The following is a 22169-nucleotide window of genomic DNA, read 5'->3' as shown; positions in this document are numbered from 1 at the left end:
AATGACTGCCGTGCACGACAAAAGTGTGGCATTTGAAAAAAGGCAAGATGGCGCAGACAATGTTTTTCAACACTTCCTGATTTCCTTCGAATCGAACGTTAACAGACGTTGGGGCATATTAGCAAAGTTAAGCGATATTTATCCCTAACGATGCTTAGCAACGAATTTTTTACCGCTAAGCATCTTCAGAAATTATCGCAGATAAACCTTGCTATTATCAAGGTTTATCGCAAATACGATAAAAAACAACCGCAATGCATTAATATCGCTGAAAACTCAGCGATATTCATGCATTACCGAGCTAATGCTCTTAGCCATGTTATCCACCTCCCATTGGATAACATGGCTAAGAACTGCTCAGGGCAGGTGGTAGCTTTTGGAGATATTCGCGCTTATCGCAAATATTTCCAAAAGTTGGTAATAGGAGATAGCGATGTTAGCGACTGTTTCCAGTCGCTAACATCTTGGCATGCCCACTTTGCATGTCATTAGTGATAAATATCACTCACATGCAAAGTGGGGCCCAAGATGGTCGCTATCTCCTACTAGCCGTCACTAACTGGTGTTAGCAACAGCTAAGTAATACAGAGATAATTTTATCTCCGCGAAGCGGAGCGCTGTTACAGATATATATCTTGTTTTTGAACATTAATTTCTCAAAATCCACTGAAGCACATATATTGCGACCTAGCAAAGGCACATCGAGCTACCAGTCCCTACAATTTTGCCAAGTTTCGTGCAAATCCATTCAGCCGTTCGATTATTATTATTATTATTTTTTTTGCCCCTTGGGGCCCTTTTAAAACCTCCACATCAAACCTAAGAGGTCAAGGAGGATCTACTATGCCCCCTTATGGTCATTTGCCCCTTCGCTTTGGCCTCCTCTTGTCTCTCGATCCTACCGAGAGACAAGATGGCGGCCGCTACGGACTGTTTGCAATGTTTACAGACGCCGGAGAACCAATCAGCTTCGCAAACCTCCGTTACGCGAAGCGGAGCGCTGTTACAGATATATATCTTTTTTTGAACATTAATTTCTCAAAATCCACTGGAGCACATATATTGAGACCTAGCAAAGGGACATCGGGCTACCAGTCCCTAATATTTTACCAAGTTTCGTGCAAATCCATTCAGCCGTTCGATTATTATTATTATTTTTTTTTTTTGCCCCGCGGGGCCCTTTTAAAACCTCCACATCAAACCTAGGGGGTCAGCGAGGATCTACTATGCCCCCTTATGGTCATTTGCCCCTTCGCTTTGGCCTCCTCTTGTCTCTCGATCCTACCGAGAGACAAGATGGCGGCCGCTACGGACTGTTTGGAATGTTCACAGACACCGGAGAACCAATCAGCTTCGCTTCACAAAGCTCCGTACCGCGAAAAGTCCGCAAACCGGAGCGCTGCCCGGTCCGCTGTTACAGATATATATCTTTTTTTGAACGTTAATTTCTCAAAATCCACTGAAGCACATATATTGAGACCTAGCAAAGGCACATCGGGCTACCAGTCCCTACAATTTTGCCAAGTTTCGTGCAAATCCATTCAGCCGTTCGGGCTAAAAGTGAGGCCAACCGCCCTATGGAAAACTCAATGTTAAAAACATGTTTTGGGACCCCCCTTTTTTCTCGGCCCCCCCTTGACGAACCCCCCCCAAATTTTCAAGGGCTGCTCAGAAACAAAATGTGCCATTTTCCTGAAAATTTCAGCCAATTCCGTCCACAAACGCCAAAGTTATTAGACATAGAATTTTCAAAAATCCCATAGAGAAAAAATCCTAACTATATATACCTACTGGCGACCGCCAGTAGGTATATATAGTTAGGATTTTTTCCCTATGGGATTTTTGAAAATTCTATGTCTAATAACTTTGGCGTTTGTGGACGGAATTGGCTGAAATTTTCTGGAAAATGGAACATTTTGTTTCTGAGCAGCCCCTGGAAATTTGGGGGGGGATTCGTCAAGGGGGGGCCGAGAAAAAAGGGGGGTCCCAAAACGTGTTTTTAACATTGAGTTTTCCATAGGGCGGTTGGCCTCACTTTTAGCCCGAACGGCTGAATGGATTTCCACGAAACTTGGCAAAATTGTAGGGACTGGTAGCCCGATGTGCCTTTGCTAGGTCTCAATATATGTGCTTCAGTGGATTTTGAGAAATGAACGTTCAAAAAAAGATATATATCTGTAACAGCGGACCGGGCAGTGCTCCGGTTCGCGGACTTTACGCGTAACGGAACTTCGCGTAGCGAAGCTGATTGGCTCTCCGGTGTCTGTCAACATTCTAAACAGTCCGGAGCTGCCGCCATCTTGTCTCTCGGTAGGATTGAGAGACAAGAGGAGGCCAAAACAAAGGGGGAAATGACCATAAGGGGGCATAGTAGATCCTCCCTGATCCCCTAGGTTTAATGTGGAGGCTTTAAAAGGGCCCCGCGGGGCAAAAAAAAAAATGTTTTGTTTTGTTTTTTTGCGTGGGTAGCGCCCGGTTCGCGAACCGGGAAGCGTTCTGGGCAGCGTACTATAAGGAAAAAAGAATGATAGACTTTTCAAATACTGTATGTTAATTGATTGTTGGTTTTGTTGATTATTTTTTAATTTTTTTATTTTTTAAGCAATTATTTATTATTGTGATTGTGTTTCAAAATTTAATAACATTTCTAACATTTAACTAGTTTATGAATTACATATAAAAATGATTAAAGACTCAAACAATTTTTTAATATTACATACAATTTTATTTTTCGGATTGTTTTTCAAAATTTAATAGAACGTCTAGCATTTGACTGTCCGATATGTCCTCTTGTTGAGTGAACATAAGTTCCCACATTTGACCGTCATCATAATGAAGTAAATGATCCACAGATTCTACACATTGAACTAATTCAGGGTCCCGTGATTCATCCATGAAATCTGAGTCATCATTGTCCTCAATATCTTTTTCTGTGTTGTTCTCCAGAACAATTTCAAAGGAAACATTCTGCTCACCTTCCATTTTATTGCTGTAATTTGCATAAAAAATAAATATATCAGTAGAGATAGGGCACTGTTGGGTTTAAGTTCAGACAGGTACTTGTGAGTTTATAACAGAGAAGTAATCTATGGGCACTGTATGGTTTCAGGCGTGAAGTAGTACTATTAAAAAGTGCCTGTGAAGAAGCCTAAGTAAATTCATAATTATACCACAGAAACCTAAATCAATCCATAATTATAATAAAGAAGCCTTTCTCAATTTCTAACTCTTACAGAGGGATAGTATATAACTATCTGAAAATGTTTTCAAATTTATAAAATAATATCTCACCTTCTAAAAACAAGTTTAAGTTGTGAGTGAAAATGATCTTGCAATGTAGTTCAGGAAGTAGTAGTCAAAATGGCTGTGTTTCTCTCTCTTCCTTTATATATATTCAGGTACATAGCCAATCAAATGTCAGGTAAAAAAAGTAGAAAATGAAAGTAACATTTTAATTGGTTGTCAATTCCAACACTTCAGATGTGTTTTGTGAAGTAATTTACCTCAGGGTATTTAGAGAGGTCTACAGGCTAAATGGTTAAATGGAATTTCAATCAAATTTGTGAAAATGGTAGGCATTGGTATGTAGTATGAGCTAATCTATATTTGGTGAAATTGTCTCCAGTCGCTTTTCTGTAAACTACTTTCCCACCTTTTTTGATGGTGCGCTTTCCAGGGAGCGACCCGGTACGCGAACTGGCGAGCGCCCCGGTTCGCGAACCTTAAGCGTTACGGGAGTCCACCATTTTGTGTTTTGGTCGAATTAAGATACAAGATGGAGGGCAAATAATGTTCAGAATGGATAGAAGGGGGCACAGTAGACTTATCTTGACCCCCTAGGTTTTCTGAGGGTGGCTGAGGAGGCCCATATGTGCGAAAAAAAAAAAATTAAATTTAGCGAGGTTAGCTCCCGGTTCGCGTACCGGGTAGCGTCCCAGGGAGCGTACTTTGTTGAAAATTAGTGAAAAAAGTTAGAGTAAAATAATAATTGTGAGTGATCAGATGTAGGGTAGCTCTGAGAAGAGCTTTTGGGTTTATGGTACATTTATGTACTTATAAGTAGGTACCAATGCACAGTCTTAAATTCAGAATGAAAATTCTGTTGCCCTCATCTGAGAAGTGAACTCCATCTCCTCTGTAGATATCTTGCATGTAGTAACGCAAGTTATTGTTGTACAGGGAGCCCATTCCATGGTCTCTCATGTAAGCTGAAACAGATTTGTTTACATGCTTCCTCGACTTCTCAATTTGTGGACAAAATTGGTTTGACCACCTCCATTTCTGTCTTTGGCATATATTTGAATATACCAAGGCAGTCTGAGGAAAAAGTGCCATTAATTGCTCAAAGGTGTCCTTTAAAACCATTTCCAGACCTACCCCAGTCAAAGTGCCCAAATCATTACCTCCACAGTGCACAATTAACAGGTCAGGTTTTGGCAAATGCATAAAGGTTTTCACCAATGGTATCAATTGGTGACATTTTAATCCTCTGTGGCCAAACCACTTAATTTCCACATCTTGTAAATTGAGGTTAGGTAAATTCCTGTTCTCAGCATACCTCTGAGCCCAATAGATGTAACTATGTCCAACAATCCAGACAGAAAACATGGTGAGAGAAGGTTCTCCTGCAGTCAGATGAAGTGTGGCAATGAAATGGCAGTTGAAAAAATAAGAGTTTAAAATGAAAAAAACTGTGGAGTTTCTGTGTTAATGAAGCAGTAACAGTGATTGGTGGATTTTGATTGCTGAAAACAGAAAGTTAGGGTGCATGGATGAGTTGTTTGAAAGATGTATTTTGAGTGGTCAAGAAAAAATCATTAAATGAAAGAATGCACAGGATATGAGGTGCACTGAGAGTTCAGAGTTCAATTGCAACATTGTTGTGTGAACTTGCAAACACCAGAGGTCTTCCAAGACGTGGTTGCCATGCAAAAAAGGCAGAAAGGGCAGAGGGGGGAAGGGTTTTCATTTGAAAAAAAGTGAGGGAAGAGTTTTGATTGGGTGACATGAGAGATATGTGTGAAGAATTACAGCATTTCTGTGCTTTTGATAGCTGCAGACTCTGGAGTGCATACCTTTTGCTATGCTGAAGACAAATTGGTGTGTTTCTGAGACTGTTTTGAAACTCAAAGTATTTGCTAAGGTGAGAAAAGATTTCTTTAATTTAGATAGAGAATAGTGTGCTTTAAGGAGAAAATTATGAAGAAAGTTGTGTTCTTCAAATGTTGCTTTGTCTCAAGTGTTTTACAAATAGATTTTGTTTCTTTGAGAAAATGTAATTGGAGAAAATGTGAAGTATTAGTACTGACAGGGTGTTATTGTGCATAGGAGCTGTGGAGTCTTTTCAAATTATGACTTGAAAATCGTTTTTGAGGAAAATGAATGGTTATAATATTTATGACAAGGACATAATGGTGTATGCTTCATTATAAGGCAATTGAGTGTCTCTGATGTTATTTTTCCCATTTTAATGTAAGACCTTTCTCTGTGGAGCAAATTGCTTGTAAATATGCTCCCACCTGTGCATGGCAAATTTAGATTTTGAATGTTTGCGTTACATAGCCATGTTAAAAGTGACACAAACATGCTGCAAAGGCAATCAAAAAACGCTTTTATGTGTCTTAAGGACATTTTAAGTCATTTCTCCATGTGCAGTGTTTTGAAATTATGATTTGAAAATCGTTTTTGGGGAAAAGGAATGGTTTTTAAATTTATGACAAGGACATAATGGTGTATGCTTCTTTATAAGGCATTTCAGTGTCTCTGATGTCATTTTTCCCATATTACATTAAAAGACCTTTCCCCGTGGGGCACATTCCTTGTAAATATGCTCCCACCTGTGCATGGCAAATTTAGATTTTGAATGTTTGTGTTACATAGCCATGTTAAAAGTGACCCAACCATGCTGGAAAGGCAATCAAAAAACGCTTTCATGTGTCTTAAGGACATTTTAAGTCATTTCCCCATGTGCAGTGTTTTCAAATTATGATTTGAAAATCGTTTTTGGGGAAAAGGAATGGTTTGTAAATTTATGACAAGGATATAATGGTGTATGCTTCTTTATAAGGCATTTCAGTGTCTCTGATGTCATTTTTCCCATATTACATTAAAAGACCTTTCCCCGTGGGGCACATTCCTTGTAAATATGGTCCCACCTGTGCATGGTAAATTTAGATTTTGACTGTTTGAGTTACATAGCCATGTTAAAAGTGACCCAAAAACTTGCAAATGCTTTAAAAAAACACTTTCATGTGTCTTAAGGACATTTTAAGTCATTTCCCCGTGGGCAGTGTTTTCAAATTATGACTTGAAAATCGTTTTTGAGGTAAAGGAATGTTGTTAAAATTTATGTGTGCCATATGCCCCCAAATTTCTTTTTCAGGGGTGCAGCAGGGTGTTCTTGAGACACCCCTGCACCTTTGGAAAAATTCCTAATTTGCGATGAGCTAATTGCTAATCGCAAATTGCACCTTCATTCCTATGGGCCTCCTGGCCCATGGAAATGAATGGGTAATTTGCAATTAGCAATTTGCTCATCGCAAATTAGGAATGGTAAAGAATCGCTATTTATTCCTTAAAATTCGCTATTTTGGAAATGCAAAATAGTTTGATGATACATATGGCGGTTCATCTCTAACAAGATAAGAAGCTTAGGGATACATTTATGATGACTGGCGCAATGAAGTGGACATCACTTACTTCATTGGTAGAGCTTTACATGTATTATCTCCTCTGTATTCTTCATCAAGCGTAACTTTCATCTGCAATCCTGAGTAGGCCTCACCTTAAACAAACCTCTGGATAGGGCACACCTTATCGTCATCCTGAATTAATCATTTAAAATGCTAGGGACAGATTTATGATAGGTGTATGCCTCTTTTGCGCCACTGTGCGTCACTTTTGTGATGCAGCGGCGGTGCAAAAGATTTGCTATGAGGCGACAAAATTACAAATTGATGCATTTAGGCAGATGTTTCATGGTGTAAAAAACACCGTGCCACATGAAACTGATGCAGCAGTGATGCAAAAGATGCACCATGTTGCAAGACAGGCCTCACTTGGGGCCATATGTATGAAGCTAATTAGCATTTGCAAAGGCCGAAGTTCTGTGAATTTCGGCCTTTGCGAATGCTAATTAGACAAATGGTATGTATCAAACAAGTTTGATGCAAAATAAGGAATAGCAAAATTTGCTATTCTTTATTTTGCGATTGCACTGAAGGATTTGCAAATTTTGTGATTTCTTAAATGCAATGTATCAAACAAAAAATATGCAAAAAATGCCATTAAGGATTTGCAAATTACCACCAACTTCTAGTTGGTGGTAATTTGCGAATTCTTTTCAAAAAGCTTTTTTTCCAAAAAACAAAAGGTGACATATGACGCCCATACATGCCCTTAGGGCATGTATGTGCGCCATATGCCCCCAAATTTCTTTTTCAGGGGGTGCAGCAGGGTGTTCTTGAGACACCCATGCACCCTTGGAAAAATTCCTAATTTGCGATGAGCTAATTGCTAATCGCAAATTGCACCTTCATTCCTATGGGCCTCCTGGCCCATGGAAATGAATGAGTAATTTGCAATTAACAATTTGTTCATTGCAAATTAGGAATGGTAAAGAATCGCTATTTATTCCTTAAAATTCGCTATTTAGGAAATGCAAAATAGTTTGATGATACATATGGCAGTTCATCTCTAACAAGATAAGAAGCATAGGGATAGATTTATGATGACTGGCACAATGAAGTGGACATAACTTACTTCATTGGTAGGCCTTTACATGTATTATCTCCTCTGTATTGTTCATCAAGTGTAACTTTGATCTGCAATCCTGAGTAGGCCTCACCTTAAACAAACCTCTGGATAGGCCACACCTTATCGTCATCCTGAATTAATCATTTAAAATGCTAGGGACAGATTTATGATAGGTGTATGCCTCTTTTGCGCCACTGTGCGTCACTTTTCTGATGCAGCGGCGGTGCAAAAGATTTGCTATGATGCGACAAAATTACAAATTGATGCATTTAGGCAGATATGTCATGGTGTAAAAAAAACGTGCCACATGAAACCGATGCAGCAGTGATGCAAAAGATGCACCATGTTGCAAGACAGGCCTCACTTGGGGCCATATGTATCAAGCTAATTAGCATTCGCAAAGGCCAAAATTCTGTGAATTTCAGCCTTTGCGAATGCTAATTAGACAAATGGTATGTATCAAACAAGTTTGATGCAAAATAAGGAATAGCAAAATTTGCTATTCCTTATTTTGCGATTGCACTGAAGGATTTGCAAATTTTGCGATTCCTTAAATGCAATGTATCAAACAAAAAATATGCAAAAAATGCCATTAAGGATTTGCAAATTACCACCAACTTCTAGTTGGTGGTAATTTGCGAATTCTTTTCAAAAAGCTTTTTTTCCAAAAAACAAAAGGTGCCATATGACGCCCATACATGCCCTCAGGGCATGTATGTGCGCCATATGCCCCCAAATTTCTTTTTCAGGGGCTGCAGCAGGGTGTTCTTGAGACACCCCTGCACCCTTGGAAAAATTCCTAATTTGCGGTGAGCTAATTGCTAATCGCAAATTGCACCTTCATTCCGATGGGCCTCCTGGCCCATGGAAATGAATGGGTAATTTGCAATTAGCAATTTGCTCATTGCAAATTAGGAATGGTAAAGAATCGCTATTTATTCCTTAAAATTCGCTATTTAGGAAATGCAAAATAGTTTGATGATACATATGGCGGTTCATCTGTAACAAGATAAGAAGCTTAGGGATACATTTATGATGACTGGCGCAATAAAGTGGACATTACTTACTTCATTGGTAGGCCTTTACATGTAATATCTCCTCTGTATTCTTCATCAAGCGTAACTTTAATCAGCAATCCTGAGTAGGCCTCACCTTAAACAAACCTCTGGATAGGCCACACCTTATCGTCATCCTGAATTAATCATTTAAAATGCTAGGGACAGATTTATGATAGGTGTATGCCTCTTTTGCGCCACTGTGCGTCACTTTTCTGATGCAGCGGCGGTGCAAAAGATTTGCTATGAGGCGACAAAATTACAAATTGATGCATTTAGGCAGATGTGTCATGGTGTAAAAAAAACTTGCCACATGAAACCGATGCAGCAGTGATGCAAAAGATGCACCATGTTGCAAGACAGGCCTCACTTGGGGCCATATGTATCAAGCTAATTAGCATTCGCAAAGGTCAAAATTCTGCGAATTTCGGCCTTTGCGAATGCTAATTAGACAAATGGTATGTATCAAACAAGTTTGATGCAAAATAAGGAATAGCAAAATTTGCTATTCCTTATTTTGCGATTGTACTGAAGGATTTGCAAATTTTGCGATTCCTTAAATGCAATGTATCAAACAAAAAATATGCAAAAAATGCCATTAAGGATTTGCAAACTACCACCAACTTCTAGTTGGTGGTAATTTGCGAATTCTTTTCAAAAAGCTTTTTTTCCAAAAAACAAAAGGTGCCATATGACGCCCATACATGCCCTTAGGGCATGTATGTGCGCCATATGCCCCCAAATTTCTTTTTCAGGGGTGCAGCAGGGTGTTCTTGAGACACCCCTGCACCTTTGGAAAAATTCCTAATTTGCGATGAGCTAATTGCTAATCGCAAATTGCACCTTCATTCCTATGGGCCTCCTGGCCCATGGAAGTTAATGGGTAATTTGCAATTAGCAATTTGCTCATCGCAAATTAGGAATGGTAAAGAATTGCTATTTATCCCTTAAAATTCGCTATTTAGGAAATGCAAAATAGTTTGATGATACATATGGCGGTTCATCTCTAACAAGATAAGAAGCTTAGGGATAGATTTATGATGACTGGCGCATCACCAGGGATGTGCCAGTCATCCTGCGCTGCTGTTCCGCCACCCATGGTGTGCTGCATTTACAATGCGGCGCAGCATGGGGCAAAAATGGCACAGATGCGTGATGCATCTGTGCCGTAAAGGTGGCGCATTGCTGGAGTTGTATCGCAAGTGTGATGCAGCTCCAGCAAGGCTCAGGGGTGCCCCATCTCCACAATGTTGCGTCAAGACCTATGCCTGCTTCAAGCAGGCGCAGGGTTTTGACGTAGCTTTCTCCTATCTGATTGTAAATCCGGCACACCATGAGTGGCAGAGCAGCGGTGCACGTTAACTGGTGCATGCCTGGGGATGTGCCATTTAACATAAATCTTCCCCATTACATTTAAGTATGTGCAGGGGACACAGAGTCGGTGAGGCTTATCCAAGGTTAAGAAGAGATGAGTCCTGTTCACTGAAAAATTAGACATAGGCTTCACCTGCTCAGCATCGTTGGACATGGCTATATAATAGCTGCAAAATGTTACTCTTGTTAAACAATTTTACTATTATAATCTCTGGGATTTGTCTCTTACTCTGCAACATCTCATTGTTGTTATCTTTCTTTAAAGATAAAGACAACATCAACATGAGCGACAATCAGCAATCAGTTGATTTTGACCTCATCATTGAACTCGTAATTGAAACATCAGTGGATGTTGATCCCTTGGATGATTTAAATCCTGAGGATGAAGAAGAACGTGATGAGGATGCAGATTTGTCCGAATTATATGACATAGGATGGGAAGCTGACGTGCTTGAGCCTATGGAACTATAAACATTTATTTTAAAAATTTATAATAAATAAAAAGTAAAAATGTAAACCGTTTAATTTAAAAATAAAGACACCTTCAAAAACAGGTTATGGGTAGTGTCTTCAATAAAATATTAAAATATGCTCATAAAATTAGATCAGATTCACATATAAAATAGCACAGGTAACATGAATATAAATTCCATTTCTTTTCTGCTATTTCTGTATTCTAAATTTGCCAAGCACTAAAACATCTTCTATGTAAAAATGTCAAGTAGTGTTTTAAGTTTTTGATTACTGTTATTGATTTACTGTTGGGTAATAGTGGTTAATAACATTTTTTATTATATTTTACCACAGATTCAACTGCAGATCATTTCAAGATTTCAGCATGCCAACCAAAGAAAGAGTGAGAAAGGCTGCAAAACGTCAAAGACAGCAGGTTAATGAAAAAAAGCAGCAGTCCTCTAACAAAAAGATTTGTCAAGTCACCAAGAAAGCACCGGGTAAGAGTACAAAAACATTCATAAGAAATATCTGTAGTAAAAAAAATATTACTACAGAAAATGTTTCAGTCCAGAAAAAGAGAAGCAATTCAAACGGAAAGGAAAGGCCAATGAAAAATGTTACTGCTAGAGCAAGAGATAACTCTGTGCATGATAGTAGAAGGAAACAACAGTTTAGGGACATTCGTAAACGAATGTTCCGCAACAGGATAATTGGCAATTTGTTAAAAAATATTAAGAAAGGTCAACAGAAAGTGGTTTTTTATGAGAAAAAAAAAAGTTGAGAAAATTATTGATCAGGCATTTGAAATTAAACGTAAGTTATTAATTTTGATAATCAATAGAATTAGGAAGCTAAACAAGGCAATTTATGATTTCAAAAGAAATAGTAGATGGAAGAGAATAGTTAATCGTAGTAATTTTTGTGAAGTTTTTTCTGGAGAATGGATGCATAGTTCAAGCTGTGAGGCATTTTTTAATGAGGAGAGTTATTTCCAGGATAATGATTTGGTGCATGCAGTTGACACCAGTGGTCGTGCTTATGAAGTGAAAGATGGTTGTCCAGTTGAAAAAGAAAAACTTGTGACAACAGAGGCAGAAGAGGTGTTTGGTAATGAGGTTTTAGGAAGACGTGCTAAGGGTCCTGTGTACACCTGGAAGTGTAGTAGTATTTGCAGTGTGCGACAGGATTCCATCAATTTGCTTTGTGATTTTGTACGGTCATTTAATAAGAAAAGTTTGAAGCAGAAAATGAGGTTGTTGCAAGAATTAGATCCTTGCAGAGTGAGAGAAGTGACAGGTTTGCATGGTCATTCACTGGCTTGTCTTTCCAGGAGAATATGCCAGATTGTTTTTCATCATTTCAGGATGCTAGCAGTGCATCATAATAAAGTGAGGAAATTAGTTAGAATGTTGTATTATGCTAAGAGTCCAGCAATTATGCTTAAACAATTATGCGCTGCTCTTTTGCATGGTTCTGAAATAGATGTGAAGAATATATGTGAAGAAATTGAGTTTTGTTACTTTGGAAGTAAAGAGGAGAATGTTGAAATTGACCAAGAAGAAGCGGGTAATGTGGAAGATAGTGTACAGGTTTCCAGTACAGATAATTTCCAGAGGGAAATTGCGACGTTTCAGGTCAAATCAAGTGAGAGGCCAAATTTCACTTGTGTGTGTTGTCGACGCACTTATTATAAGAATCAGACTAAGTTAGTGGATTTATATGCAAAAAGTGAAAGGGAAAATAATAGTGAATGGAAGGATTTCGCAACATACTTGATGGCAGAAAATTGTTTTGATTTGGGATTGGATCAACGTGTGTGTACTTATTGTTGTTGCAAATTAAATCAAAACCAGATGCCTGCTAGAGCAGTTCATAATAATCTGGAATTGGTTGAGATTCCTTCTGAATTGAAGGATTTAAATACTTATGAATCTATTTTGATTCAAAGTATCCATCCCTTTCAGGCTATTGTAAGAATGGAGCCAAAGACAGGGAAATTGCCTCCATCAGATTTACAGAGAGGATTAAAGGGAAGAGTTGTTTATTTGCCTCTAGATTTGAAGAAAAACATTAACACAATTGGAGTAGAAAAAGTGGAAGAGGAACCTCTGGTTATCTTAGTTAATGGGGTTCCGACAAAGAATAAGAAAATATGGCAAGATTTAGTAGATTTTAGGAAAGTTAAAAAGGCAACATTGTATTTGAAAAAAAATAATAAATACTATAAGAATGTATATGTTGCAGAAGAGGAAGTAAGTGAGGAAGAGGATAGCGATTTGTGTACTGGTCAAATTGAGAAAGTAGAACCCTCTACTAGTGAAGAAATATATAAACATTATAGTGTTCATCCTTTGCATTCCAAGGAAGTCATGGGGAATGCTATTGAGTTGTTTCAAATGAAACAAGCCAAAGGGTCTGGGAGGAAAGTTTGGAAGCTCGGTGTTTCCCACAGCTATTTCCAACAGGTCAAGGAGGAAGATATGATGAGCGACCTCATCAAATTCCTGCTTCTGAATACCGGACTTTGCGATTGTATGCAGAAGATGCTAGGTTTCGACAATGCATTCCTTATTTGTTTCATCTCCTGTTTGAAAGCGATCTGTCTGGACTGTCATATGCAGTGAACCACATCTTGAAAAGTGGTATACACATGCAAAACATCTCGGCAAGTGACTTTATGGATAAAGTCAATGTCCAAGACAGTATTTTGGATTCTCACCTGATTAATCTCATGGCGTGTCAGCGTGGTACTAATGAGTACTGGTACTGTCATCATGGTGATTTAAAATGTATGCTGAGGAACTTAGGAACTCCCACATGGTTCCTCACTCTGAGCTGTGCCGAGTATGGCTGGGAAGACTTACTTGAATTTCTACGAGAGGCAAATGCTAACGTAGAAAACATCGAATTCAAGACACCCGAAGAACTGTGCTCTTTGGATCCAGTCAATGTATGTAGGTACTTCAATCATAGATTTGAAGCTATGATGTCTTTCATCATGAATAAGAAGAATCCACCTCTTGGAGAGGTGTTGGATTTCTTCTGGAGAAAGGAGTACCAAGCAAGAGGTGCTCCTCATATACATATGTTGCTGTGGATCAAGGATGCACCTAAATTTGGAACGGATCCAGAAGACTCAGTGATGAGTTTTATACAACAGTATTCTACGTGTGCTGTTTCAAACGCAAAGGAGAAGAAAAGCCTAAGAGAAAAAGTTCTGCGTTTCCAAACTATCGATGTGGAAAGTACTGTCGTCCTAAATTCCGAAACAAGGACAAGTTCTACACCAAATGTCGTTTCAGCTTTCCACGACCGGTGATTTCTAAAGGAAGAGTAAACAGTTTGATGTCTTCGCTGCGACATAATGTGATGAAGAAATCACCTAAAAACACATACAATTTGAAGAGGAACGAAGAGTCCAAGTACATCAACGACTACAACCCGGTGATTTTGTCCATGTGGAATGCTAACATGGATATACAGTTTGTGGCTGATAACTGTATGGCTGTGGCTCGGTATGTGACGTCTTACATCACCAAAAAAGAGAAGACAGAATTGAAGGATATGTGGGAGGACATTTCCCATGAAAAGAGCCTCAGCAAGAAGTTGTACAGTTTCAGTCTGAAGATGTTGTCGCATCGAGAAATTGGAGCGTACGAATGTTCTGACCGGTTGTCTTCAGCAAGTCTCTATGCCAAGTCCAGGAGTATCGTTTGGGCGAGTCTTGGTCTTGCTGCAACGCGTAATCGAGTTCTCAAACCTGTGCGGGAAATTGAGTATTTGGCGGAAAAGGAGCCAAACAGTACCGACATTTTGAAGACCAACATGTTGGATACATATTATCCAAATCGAAGCATTCACCTCGAGAATGTTTGTCTGTATGAGGTTCTTCAAAATTACATATTCAAGAGGAACATCAAAGAAGATACTGAGAAAGGAGTGTATGCTGTAATAGGAAGTGAGGGATGTCTGGTCAAGCAAAGAAAATGCCACTTGGTAAACCATCGAAAATTGAGTGGCGAATCTCCTGAAAAAAAGGAGTTTTTCTATTTAGCACTTTTGCAACTTTTCAAGCCTTGGCGTGCAGAAGAGGAACTGCTTGGAGATTTTCTCTGTTACGAAGACTCTTTCAATGCCGCCAAGGAGACCATAGAATGTCCTGCTTTTCCCAAATATGTAGAAATGTTGAATGCAGAAATTGAGCAGGAAGCAATGATTGCAGCCGAGATTGCCAGAGACAGTTCTCAGGACAGTCAGAGTTCTGCTTCATTGAGTCAGGATCCACTAGGAGGACCTGTTATCGAAAATGAAGCTGCCACTGCTATGAATGAAGTGGAAAGAGCCATGGCACATGCTCAGGAGGATGCGGTTAACTTAGAAGAGTTGGAAAGACAACTCAATGTTGAGCAGAGGAAAATATATGACGAAGTTACCATGCAAATTGATCATGGATTAAGTCATGACAAGAAAGAGTGCTCATGTACGTCGTTGAAGCCTGTCCGACTGTACGTGAGTGGAGAAGCGGGAACTGGAAAAAGTTTCCTTATTAAAGCAATTTCATGTTATTTGCAGGAAAGGACAGAGTCATCGCTGTCTTGTGTTGTCACCGCTCCAACTGGACTGGCAGCACATAACATTAAAGGGATTACTTTACATCGTTTACTGATGCTGCCAGTGGAGCATGACAACAAATTACAATATCACAAGCTATCTGGAGATGCTTGTTTTGAAGTTTCAAGAATCTTGAGGAAAATGAAACTTCTTATCATTGACGAAGTAAGCATGGTTTCCAATGTCATGCTTGCCTTTGTGCATTTGAGAATGCAAGAAGTTCTCAAAACAGAGTATGATGTGTTATTTGGTGGCAAACACATCATTGTTTTCGGAGATCTTCTGCAGCTGACACCAGTGAAAGGGCAACCTGTGTTCAAAATGCTCACGCATGAAGATACCAGGAAGTGCCTAGGCAGCATTGGCAACGTCAATATATGGTTAAACTTCAATTATGCTGAACTGCATGAAAATATGCGTCAGGCGAAGGATGAAGTTTACAAGACTATTCTACAAGATGTTAGAATTGGAAAAGTGACCGAGCATGGGAAAGAAGCATTACATGCACGATTACTGTCAAATTTATATCCAGAACAAGATGTTGTGCCTGAGAATATTTTTCAGAAAATTACTGAGAAGAAATCTGGAATATGTTTGATGCCAACTCTTGCAGAATGTGCCAAATTCAACAACAAAATGTTGCATTTAGAAAAGCAAGAGATTGTGAAACTGGAAGCTATTGACAGAGTAGAGCATATGGGATCAACAATTATTTTGTCTGAGAATCTGAAAACAAAATTGGATTCATTAGAGAAGAGTATATCTAAAACTGCAGGTTTTGAAAAGACTCTGAATGTGTGCTTGAACTGCCGTATAATTTTAAGAAGGAATTTACATGTTGAAAGAGGTCTGGTAAATGGATCAATGGGTAATGTTGTTGATTTTGTAAAATACAGAAATAGAGATGGAATTGAATTTTTAAAAATTAAATTTGATGGCATTGAGGAAGTACAGCTAATTGGTCGTTGTTCTGCTAGATTTTTGCTTGTAAAAGACTTATATGTTCGCCGTAAGCAGTTTCCTGTTTGCTTGGCATATGCGGTGACAATCCATAAATCGCAAGGTTTAAGTGTAAACAGTGCATTGGTGAATATTGGCAGTTCTGTGTTCAAGGAGGGTATGGCATATGTGGCATTGTCACGAGTTAGAACTTTATCGGGATTGTACTTGATTGAGTGTGATGTCACAAGCATTTGTGCGGATCTAGATTGTGTTAAGGAATACAATAGGTTAAGAAGAGAGTATTCGCCACATTTGCCTCAATATCCTTTGTTTGAGAAACGTGTGGTAGGCCGGAAACGAAGAAATGTGACCAATACTGGGGAGGTTGTAGCAAAAAGACGAAAAGTCGATGAACCTGAAATTATAAGCAGAAACAAAAAGGATTCTGTTGAAGATGTTGTTGGTTTTCAATTTGAAAACAGTTCTGGTGTCAACTGCTATGCTAATGTAGTGGTTAATGTTTTGTTTTCTCTAGAAAATGTAAAAGAAGAGATTGTGGTCAATTCTGATCAAAGATTTTGCAGTTTGTTAAATTCTGTCTTAGAAAAATGTAGCACTGATAGAACAAACATAGAAAGTGTGTCTGAAATTCGAAATCTGTTAGACAGATGTTCAGGCCAAACACAATTCTCTCAAAATATTCAGCAAGATTGTCAGGAGTTTTTAATGTATATGCTTGATGTATTGCATGCTGAAGGTGTAGATGTAGATCAGCTGTTTGGGCTTTCTTATCAATGGCAGCATGACTGCGAGAACTGTAGGGTATCAAGTACTACTAGTGTAGACTCAGAAAGAATTATATATTTAACTTTGCCAGACAGTAAATCAGTCTCCTTTAATAAGCTTGTAAAAGCAGCTGATCACAACATGGAGTGTAGCCAATGTAAATCTGAAATGATGTCCACATTATTTATACGAACATATGGCCAGTATGTCATTTTAATGTTCCAACGATGTAGGCCTGATGGAACAAAATTGACAACTTTAATTAAAAATGTTGTGGCTTCGCAGTTGTCAATATCAGGAAGGACTTTTGTAACTGCAGCAATTATATATCATGACGGTCCTTCAACAACATCAGGACATTACACAGCTTATTTAAAGTCTAGAAATGGCTGGTCATTCTGCAATGATTCTGTTTTAATGTTAAAAAAAAATTTGCCGTATGGCCTTAAAAACTCTTACCTGGTGTTTTTAAAACCAAAATTTTAGGGAAAGAATCTCGGGATGTGCTCTGAGGAATTTCAAGAAGTTCTAATGGCTCCTACACGATTTGGCCTTGAGGATAAGTGTAGTTCAGAGACATAACTTGTAACCATAAGACTGGACGTCATGGAGAAATAAGTGCACTTTGAATGAGTTTCTTTTTATAAGCTAATTGAAGCAGCCAAACAAAACATAGAGTAGAGGGAATGTAAGTCTGCAATGCTGTCTACTGTTTTACATTGCTTTGTGATTAAAAGTGATGTAGAGAATTAAATAATTGTAGTAGTCATAGAGGTAGTGTAAGTCTGCTTCATAGTAAACACTATCAGTGTCATAGGAAATGTAGAACATGACTGAGGAAGAAGGGGAAGATATTACTAGTCCAGGATTGTGAAAATGATCTTCAACATTTTAATTCTGAAAGTTGCAGAAATGCCAAATGACGGGATTGGCTTACAAGAAATCCAAGAGTTATAAATGGCTCTGACAAGATTTGGCCTTGTGGAAACTTGTGGTAGAGAGCAAGAAGTCATTTATTGTATGTAACATGTTTTTCAAAACGATGGAGGTTTTCTTTCAGAAAGTGGCGGGCTGAAAGTAATAACAGCACAACAGAGTGTAAGCTGTTCATAGGACATCCTTTGACGTCATGGAAAGTAAGTTAACTTTAAGGAGTTCTGAATTCTGATTTGTTATGTTGTATGGGTTTTTTAAACACAATCATTTTGATTGTGTTTTTTTTTCCCGCTGTTATATGATGAATACCTTCAAGTCACTGTTTTTAGTGAAATTTGATACATTCTGAGAACAGCAAAAATAAACCATTTAACATGTATAATTAATTCTGTACTGTTTCCATTTATGATGTACATTTAGAACTGTGTAGGAGGCATGGAGAAGGAGAGGCTTCTGTAAGTGTCAAAGTTCTTGCATACAGTGCTCATATTCTACGTAGTCTTTCATATGATAGACTACATTTCCACAATGAGATACCTAAGCAAAGGAAACACAGGTCATATGATTGTGGAATGAGCAAAAAAATGTGCATGTTTTTCAATTATATTACCTGTGTTTCCTACCATTACACACCACATTGTGTAGATGAGGTTTAGGCCTGTTCCTGGAGACAGAGGAGGTCTGACATTTGTTCAAGAGTGCAGTGGACATTACTCACTTCGTTGGTAGGCCTCCACATGTATTATCTTCTCTGTATTCTTCAACAAACCTAAATTCCATCTGCAACCCTGAGTAGGACTTACCTGAAACAAATCTGTGGATAGGTTACACCTTATTGGCATCTTGAAACAATCATTTAAAATGTTAGGGTCAGATTTATGGTGGCCGTGCGCCTCTTTTGCTCCATTGTGGGTCACTTTTGTGTAAAAGATGCACCATGTTGCAAGATAGGTTTCAGTTCATCTCCAGCAAGATACCATCAGTTTAAAATGTATATAATTAGCATTGTGTAGGGGGCATGCAGAAGCAAAAGCTTTTATAAGTGTCAAAGTTGTTGCATGCAGTGCTGCACTTCTAGGTACTGTTTAATATGCTGGACTACATCTGCACTATGAGATACCTAAGCAAAGGCAACACAGGTGATGTGATTGTGAAATGAGGAAAAGAAACTCCACATTTTTCAATTACATCACCAGTGTTTCCTAAGTTTATGAATGACATTGTGCAGATGAAGTTTAGGTCTGTCCACGGACACAGAAGAGGTCTGGCCTTTGTTCAAGATTGAAGTGGACATGACTTACTTCATTGGTAGGCCTTCACATGTATTATGTCCTCTGTTCTCTTCAAACAACTCGAAATTTCATTTGGAACCCTGAGTAGGTCTCACCTCAAACAAACCTCTGGATAGGACACATCTTATTGGCATCCTGAAGCAATCATTTAAAATGTTAGTGTCTTGCGACACTTTTCTGAGACAACAGCAGTGCAAAAGATGCACCATGTTTTAAGATAGGCCTCACTTCATCTGCATCAAGATACTGTTAGTTTAAAATGTATATCTTTAGGACTGTGTAGGGGGCCTGGAGAAGCAGAAGCTTCTGTCAGTGTCAACGTTGTTGAAAAACTGTTTGTCCTTCAATCTTTTCCCTTGTCTTTTGTAATTTTTAAATACATGTTTTAATATTTTTCAAATGTTTGTTCTCTCTTTCACAGATTAAAAGTATAAAAACAAAAAGTGAGTAATTTAACAACAATTATAAGGTAAATGTTTTGTATTCTTTTCGTTACATTTCTATCACATTCACCTACTATTAGTTCAACAGCTTCATTTCTTTAACTCTCAGTTTCCTGCCTTTGCTACTTTCCTCATTCCTTTCTCTATTACCTACTTACTCAACTCCTTCCACTCTTTTTCTCAGTCCCTCTCTTCTCATAGTTCCTCACTCTTGTTCACTCACTCCGTCTCTATTACTCTTAGTGTCTTTGACTGATCACTTTTTCACTACTTGTTCATAATGCTTTCTCTGTGTAGTTGAAGCACACTAAGGGGCATATTATGAACACAGCCAATACAATTATTGCTGTTTTTATTGGCAGAAAACTGGTGCAAAAGTGGTTTTAGCGGCAGTTTTCTGCCGCAAAAGCGGCTTTGGTGACATATTTCTGCCGATAAAAGCTGCAAAACTTTTATTGCCTATGTTGATGATATGGCTCTATGTTATTTACATTTCTTTGCTGTTTTAATTAATCTTTTTCTGTTATTTTTTGTTTTCTGTTTTCTATTTTTTCTCTCTGTTATTCCCCATGTTTTAATCTTATTTTGAACATTCACTCACATTCTCCAAGAAACTCTTCTTTGTTATTGTTCTACTCTCTTTTTTTTCTTTCACTTCCTTATCTATTTTGTTTTCCACAATTATACCCTCTTCCGTCTTTTCTTCGGTAAATAGATCTATTAAACAGTATCTCTGGTTTACTCCCTATAGCTGTCTTTCTTTTAACATCACTCTCTGTTTACTTTCCTTATACTTACTCTTCTTTTTAAAAAAAAAAAAAAAATGTTGGTTCGCTCCCGGTTCGCGAACCGGGAAGCGAACTGTGAAGCGAACTAAAAGAAATAGAGCTTGCCAGAGTGCTAAACATTCTAGCAATTTTTTTTGAAAGGGGAGGTAGTTCTGAAAAGAACTTTTTTTTATGTTTTTGTTGTTTTATATATATATTTTTTTTTTGAACATTTTTTTTTTTTTTGTATTTTTTGAACAATTTTATATTTTTTTTGGTTTTTTTGGGGGGGGAAACAACAAAAAACAGGCATTGAAAAGGGCTCAACAGGAGCAAAAAAAAAATTACTGTCTGGGGCGGTTAGGGCAATTATGATTGTTATAAGCTAGGTTGATGGAATTAATACTCATGTTACCACATGATATCAATGCACCGCAGTGCAGACAAGTATATTTCATATGCCCAAAATTCTCCTGGATGTTTGGCACGGTTTCCCGTGCCTCTGCTGCTGTCAATGATATTAACGATGTTGACCTGGCCACAGGAGTTGCTGTTGGGTTTTGTTCCATGTCACGTATTTCCGCCCGGCTGTAATTGAGTGGATGCCACCTGTTCATGTGCCTATGCATGGTATAGTTCCCATAGCTATACTTTTTATCAGTCCCTCTTGATATTTTCTCTTTGCAAATGAGGCAGGTGACATACCTCGCATTTACTTTCTTCTGCCCTGGAGGGATTGAAAAAAACTGCCAAATGAAACTGGCTTTCCTATGGGAAACCCGGGGCACCTCTTCCAAGAACTGTGGTCCTTCTCTCTCCTCTTCCTCTATTTCTTCCTCTTCCTCCTCTGTGTTGGTGATGACCTGGGGAGGTGGTCCTCTCTTCCCATGAGGAGGTGGAGGTGGTGGTGGGGGTGCACCAGCTGAAGCAACTACTGAAGCCATTGCTCTACTATGAATAAAGGTCTTCCTCTCACAATGATGAAAGTCAGAGTGAGGAAAGAAGGAGGGGTTTTCATCATTTGGGAAAAACAATAGTTCTAAACCAATGAAAAGTGTTATTTTTAGGTCACCTGACCTAGCCTTACATGATTATGAAACCAAAAGTTAAATGAACCAATGAAAAGTTTTATTAACAAGTCACATGACCTCTCACGCTTATGTTACGCGCTGCGGAACGCGCCCCGGATCGCTTCCGGGTCGCTGCGCTTCGCGCCTCGGTTCGCGTACCGGAGCACTTCCGGGTGCGCTAACGCAGCGCGTCATAAGACGCATTACGCGACAACGTGATACGTCGCGCTTCCGCGACGCGTCACGATGTTGATTTCTAACGCGGCAGTTGCGCTAACGGAACGTTTACCGGTTCGCGGACTGGGTCGCGGCATCAAATTGAGCATAAGGGAAACTTCCCGGTTCGCGAACCGGGAGCGAAACAAAAAAAATATTTAAAAAAAAAATTATTAATAAACATATAAAATATATTTTGGGATTTAAAGAAGAATACATTTTACAGCTATAGATATTAGCTTTTAAAAAACCAATGAAATTCACTGAAAAAACCATAGGTTATAGACCATATATAGTTAGGAATTAGCATTTACAAAACCTTGAAAATTCACTGAAAAAACCATAGGTTATAGACCATATATAGTTAGGAATTAGCATTTAAAAAACCTTATTTTACTCACACAAAACCATTGAAATTCCATATATAGTTAGTTGTACTAACTATATATCGCGCACCCGCAATCCA

This window comes from Lissotriton helveticus, chromosome 6, assembly GCF_964261635.1.
Source record: "Lissotriton helveticus chromosome 6, aLisHel1.1, whole genome shotgun sequence".
NCBI lineage: Eukaryota > Metazoa > Chordata > Amphibia > Caudata > Salamandridae > Lissotriton > Lissotriton helveticus.
The sequence above is the reverse complement of the archived record's forward strand: the minus strand, read 5'-3'. Positions refer to the sequence as shown.